General features: G+C 37.4%; 1 pseudogene; it reads left to right on the top strand.

The window, feature by feature from the left end:
* Positions 1 to 309: 309 nt before the first annotated feature.
* On the top strand, positions 310 to 2,814 carry LOC102826976 (annotated as a pseudogene).
* Positions 2,815 to 6,803: the final 3,989 nt, after the last annotated feature.

Genomic DNA, 6,803 nt, shown 5'->3' with positions numbered 1-6,803 from the left:
ACACGTTAAAGAAGTCTTGTGTTACTGATTTTCCAAATGCAGTATCTTCTGTACTAGACCTCTGTAGAAGGTTGAAGATCAAAGATGACAGTTTGAGGACTAAGATGCATCTTACCCAAGCCATGGTATTTTCATTTGGCTCATGTGCATATGAAAGTTGGACAATGAATAAGGAAGACTATAATAGAATTAATGCATTTGAATTTTGATGTTGAATAAGTATATTAAAAGTATCATGGGATGGCGGTCATGTGTTTGAAGGAGCAAGTCCAGGCAAGGTTGTGTGGCGCCAGCCCCTAACTCTTGGATTTAGGATTTGTTCCTTATCAAGACTTTGATAAGAAACTTATAGAAGCTGATGTTTATCTATAAATCTTGATAAAACAATTAAAGCTTTTTGATGACAAGCTTCAAAACTGCAAAGATGATGAAAAGAGAAAGAAAATGGAAATTCTCAAAGAGACAACAAATAGCATGGTAGAATCAATTAAGCACTGCATTGTATTGCTGCAGATTGCTAAAAGCACTATTAATCCTGATAATGCAATATATCAAACTATTCCCTTGGCGCCTGTGATCAGCACAATGCCTTCTTAAACTGCCTTACCTCCAAAACCTGCTCAGTTATGTAAATCAGAACAGCATCCATCTTCCTTCCCAGTCGACCTGTAATAGCTACCCTGGGACATTATCAGACTCCAACACCAAACAGTAGAGACAGTGGGCACTCATCACCTAGTAGCCGACTGACTTCTCCAAGCAATGTCAACTTGTCTCCAAACTCAGTCCCAGAGTTCTTTTCTTCTAGCAGTAAGTATGCACTCTATGATACTGATGAATTCCTTTGAATCTGCCTCAGTCTTGACACATAGCAACTTGGTAAATAATTTAAAGTACCCAGATACCACAGAATCACTTAACTCTTTCTTGTCCAATGGAACAAGTAATGCTGACCATTTCAATTCCCATGATGATAGAGATGATGAAGGAGAGGCAGGGCCAGTAGAAGAGCACAAGAGCATTATCATGTATATCTTGTCCCAGGTTGTGCTTGGAATGGTAGTTCTTTCAACATTTATTTTTGAAAGATCTCTTTTAGAAATGTATGCAGACTCTTTTTACATCAGTACCTGTTTCTGAGCATTAGTGACCAAAAGGACCCCAGGGACCAAATGGTTCAAGTTATAGAGTGGTACCGCTCAGCCTTTCATGCAGGAAGAAAAGGATCAGTTGTCCCAAAACTATAAACCCCATTTTTGGTGAGATCTTTCAGTGTCATTGGACATTTCCAAAAGACACTGAAGAAAACACAGAGCTAATTTCAGAAGAACTCGTTCCCTGAATTTCCAAAAACAGTGTAACATTTGTAGCCAAACAGGTTTCTTATCACCCACCCATTTCAGCTTTCATGCAGAGTGTTCGTGTGTGTGTGTTTAATGTTTTATTGTGAATTATGTGATAGTTTACGTTGGAAAACATTAGCTTTACATTCATCTTATCGTATATTGTTTCATTGCCATGGTTACAATCCCTTCCATGCATCATCAACCAACCGAAGTGTATACCCTGAAAGCCTGCCCCCTGGTCGTCAGCACACAACTGCTCTCCCTCTCTGGGTCTAGAGTCCCCAGCCACTTCATCTCTCCACGTCGTCATCTCTGCCTCCTTCTCTGGCGTCAGTGCTTCTATGGGTAGGGTCTCACTCTCCTCTTTTCTCCCTTGATGGTTCCAGGGACCTTTGCTCCTTGACTGCAAAATCAGTCACTCCCCTCCTTTTGCTACAAAATATCTACCTTTACATTTCCAACCCTCACAATCAGTCCTGATAACAATTATTCACTATTGTATCACAAGAGACCCATTCGTATCTCCTTTCATCAGCCTTGCTCAGACAGATTGGATACTACTCAGTGGAGACTCTACTTTCCTCCATGCCCTCTAGATCTAGGATCCCTCTTGAAAGCTTGTAAACCAGTCACTTCTTGCGTTTGTAGCCTTCCCCACTTCCCCGCCTCCACATTTTGGGTAACCAATGTCCAAGTTGCCCATCCCTGTCTACTCTGTGTATGGAGGGGGTGGGAATGATATTCGCTGTAAAGATTTGTTCCCTCTTTTGAGCTACTGCACATGGCAGAGTGTTTTAACAAGAAGATACAGTTCAAGACTAATATATGGAAGAAACCAAAATTCCTTGGGATGTCATTTAGGATCCACAACATAAGGCAAGGCTATGTCACGTGTCTAGACTTTGATGAGCATTACATTCTCACTTTACCCACTGGTTATGGAAGGTCTATCCTCACAGTATCCTGGGTAGAGCTAGGAGGAGAATACAATATTAATTGCTCCAAAACGGGCTATAGTGCAAATATCATCTTCCACACTAAACCTTTCTATGAGGGCAAGAAGCAAAGAATTAGCACTGAATTTTTTTATCCAAATGACAAGAAGTCCTTTTGCTCAATTGAAGGGGAGTAGAATGGTATAATGTATGCAAAATACACAACAGGGGAAAATACAGTCTTTATAGATACCAAAAACTTGCCTATAATCAAGAAGAAAGTGAGGACGTTGAAAGATCGAAATGAGTATGAGTCCCGCTGCCTTTGGAAGGATGAGACTTTCAAATTAAAAATCAGAGACATTGATGCAACAACTGAAGCATAAAACAGACTTGAAGAAAAGCAAAGAGCAAAAACCTGGGAAAGGAAGGAGAAGGAAATTCAATGGGAAATTAGGTTATTTCATGAAGATGGAAAATGTTGGGTTTATAATGAACAATTACTGAAACATCCTAGTGCTGCCAAGCATTAGGTTGGGAAATGTAAAGTTTACACCTGGTGACCAGGGTAGGAGAGCATAATTAAGCAACAAACAATCTTCCTTTGGAAGAATCTGGTTCCCTCCCTTCTTTTTACAGTGTTCTTATCTTATTCAACCTGTATGCTGAGCAAATAATGCGAGAAGCTGAGTTCTATGAAGATCAAGATTGGAGGAAGACTCATTAACATCCTGTGATATGCAGATGATACAACCTTGCTAGCTAAAAATGAAGAGGACTTGAAACATTTACTGATGAAGATCAAAGAACACAGCCTTCGGTGTGGCTTGCATCTCAATGTCAGAAAAACAAAAATCCTCACCACTGGACCAATAAACAACATTCTTATTAATGGAGAAAAGATTGAAGTTGTCAAGGACTTCATTCTTCTTGGATCAACTACCAACACTCCTGGAAGCAGCAGTCAAGAGATCAGACTACGTACTGCATTGGGCAAATCTGCTTCACAAGAACTTTTTTGAAGTGTTGAAGAGCAGAGATGTCAGCTTGAGGACTAAGGTGCACCTGACCCAAGCCATGGTATTTTCAAAAACATCATATGGATACGAAAGCTGGACAGTGAATAAGGAAGACCATAAAAGAGGTGATGCCTTTGAGTTGTGGTGTTGAAGAATACTAAAAGTGCCATGGACTGCCAAGAGAACCAATAGATCTATTTTGGAAGAAGTGCAGCCAGAGTGCTCCTTGGAGGCCAGGATGGCTAAGCATCATCTCTCATACTTTGGACATATTGTCAGGAGAGAACAGTCGCTGGAGAAGGATGTCATGCTGGGTAAGGTGGAGGGTCAGAGAGAAAGAGGAAGAACCCCAATGAGATGGATCAGCCAGGTGGCATCACTGATGGCGTCAAGTGTGGCAGCGGTGGTGGGGTTGGCCCAGGATTGGACATTGTTTCATTCTGCTGTGCATGGCATCGCTATGAGTCGGTTCTGACTCGATGGCATCTGACAACAACAACAACATCTCAGGGATACTAGACTTTCTGATGCAGATGAACAATTAAATCAAGAAATGCTTCCTGCTTTTTTCTCCTGTGGAAGTTATGACTTTGACTTCAGTCCTGAGGAAAAAACTGAGGTTTTAAAAACAAGATGTATGATCCTTCTTCAAACCCCATTCTTTGAAAGCATTTTATAAACCCCATTCTCATACTTTACACTCTAGTATTGCTGTAGAGATGTACGACATTTCATAGTTCATATAATCTTGGTTCTATATATACATACATATAAAATATACTTGATGCCAGTTTTTGCATAATATGTCATCTAATGTAAATATTGATTCTTTTGTTTTAGAAAACTAGTAAAAGGTATTAAAATAAAGTGTTAGTAAATTTCATGGTCTCATCTATGATAACTTTTATTTTGTAGTAATCAAACTATTATTAAATTGTACCTAACCCTGAACCACAGTTTAATAATATTCAGTGTTTCTTAAGGCTTCACAAAGTACTTTTTCCAACCTTTAAAAAAAAGTATCATGGATTGTCAGAACAAACAAATCTGCATTGAAAGAATTATAGTCAAAATACCCCTTGGATACCGGGATGGTGAGACTCTGTCTCACATAATTTGGATATATTGTCAGGAGAAATCAGTCTCTGGAAAAGGACATAATGCCAGGTAACATGGAGGGTCAACAAAAAAGAGGAAATGTCCCAGTGAGATGGATTGACACAGTGGTGGCAGCAGTGGACTCAACTGTAACAAAAATTGTGAGGATGGTACAGAGCCGAGCAGTTTTTTTTTTTTTGTTTTGGGTATTGTGTCTCTGAGTCAGAACTAACTCAAAGACACCTAAACAACAACAAATACTGTGCATTTGTTGAACCATAAGTTTGGCAGTTCAAGCTCACCAGCAGCAACTTGGAAACCCTATACAGGACCACTGTGAGTCAGAACTGACTCAACAGCACTTAACAACAACAAACAAAGAGAATAAAAGGATTAAAAGGGAGGTGGACAGACTAAGATACTTACTTGTGTAGGTAAATAAACCTTAGAAAATAGTTATACAAGTGAAAGTTACATTTAAAAGATTACAAAAAATTAAATTATAGTTATACTTACAGTGTAATGTAAGCAAAATATATAATGGTAATGAGTTTTAAAAGGTGTATGAAGTTTCAATTGTGACAAAAACATAAATTCATAATCCACATGACATAGCTGTACTTGCCAATATGTAATCAAATCCTTAGAAATGTGAATGCAATTTATGGGGAAACCACTACTACATAAATTCCAAATAATCCATGTGCATAATTTTCCAAAGAAACATTGTGCCATAAAAATATACAAAATTATGTTATTAATGGGTGCAACAGTAATTTCTTTTAGAAGATTGAAAATAAGGCTGTTTCTTATCAGGTGGAATCTAAAGATTTCCCAAAAGTTCAACTTTTCTAAAGTGCTATGTTATTACTGTTGTTAAGTGCCACCATGTCATTTCCAACCATAGTGACAATATATGCATTTCCAAGTAGAAACTGTTGGATTTGAATCTCTAAATTTGTGGTTAGCAGTCAAGTGCTTATCTTACTGTTCTATACCAGGACTTTATAATCACTGATACCAGCCACTACTCCTTCTCTCAACAACTATTCTCCATGTCTCAGGGTTCTTTAAGTCACCAAAATGTCTCACGAACCCATGGGTCCCCAAAGAAATGGCTCACATGATTGTTGAGACTGAGAAGTTCCACATCCATAGTTTAGACGGTAATCTGGAGGATTCTTCTAACACACGACATATCAGGCTGTTGGCTCTCAATAATGTAGAAGCTAGGGAATGAAGTCAGGCTACTGGATCTATTCCCAAAACTGGAGGTCAAATGAAGCCAAGCTTGTTTAGTCAAGAAGAGGATCTCACAGCCCATTCACATCATCGAAATGTCTAATTTTATACTTTTTCAGGATGGGAAAGATGAACAAGTCTAGCATCCCTATTAACAATCACTCACAACTGAATCATATAATCCATCAGCATCTTCCCTCACCTCTTCTTACCCAGAATATCATGAAAAAGTAGTTTTGTAGGAGATTACAATGTATAGATTAGAAGAGACATTAAATAATCTACTGTACTAATATGGATACCATTAAATTATATTTTTAAACTCATATAGATGCAAAAGTAATTGTGATGAAAATCACAGGAAACCAATAGCATATGGTAAAAAAATGTACCCTGAATAAATTCAGATATTGAAGTGATAAGAAAACAAAAAGGTAAAACAATAAGACCAATTATTTTTAAAGAAATAAAGGATAAAGTAAAAAATGTTTTCAGTGATTAGTAAATTTTGAAGAATAATAATTAAATCCCAGTGAACTAGTACAATGATATATTTGAAATACCTGAAGAAAAAATCAGCACACTGGAAAAAATTTAAACAAATTATAAAAGTGGGCTGAAATATGCAAAAAAGTGTTCAGTGATGTGAAAACTAGAGTGAAAAGTTCAATTTACATATACATGGAGTTTCAAAAGGATAGTAAAGCAAACAGATTAAAGATACAGTTAAAAGAAATAATGACTTAGAATATTGCAGAACTGAAAAATGTCACCAATCCTCAGATACAATAAATCCAATAAACTCCAAATAGGGCATATAAAAAGTAACTAATATGAGGCACAACATAAAAGAATTTCTTAATTTGAGTGAATAGATCTTAAAAGTTACCAGAACGAAAACTAGATTCACCTTCAAATGTGTGCCATTAGTCTGATATCTGATTTCTGGATGGTCAAGGTAATACTCTTAAAAATTGATTAAAAGGTAGTTTGTTAAACCAAAATTGTATTTTGTTAATATTCTTTCATGATTAACCACATATGAATACATTGTTCTACTCTTAATCCTAGAAGATTAGGATCCTTGCTAGGCCTAGCAGTTTAAAAGACCCCTTTATGGCCCTACTCTGGTTATTGTTGTTGTTAGGTGCCATGGAGTTGGT

This window comes from Chrysochloris asiatica, unplaced genomic scaffold (genome assembly GCF_000296735.1).
Source record: "Chrysochloris asiatica unplaced genomic scaffold, ChrAsi1.0 scaffold00288, whole genome shotgun sequence".
Taxonomy (NCBI): domain Eukaryota; kingdom Metazoa; phylum Chordata; class Mammalia; order Afrosoricida; family Chrysochloridae; genus Chrysochloris; species Chrysochloris asiatica.
Note: the sequence above shows the minus strand (reverse complement) of the source record. Positions and strands in the feature narration are given on the sequence as shown.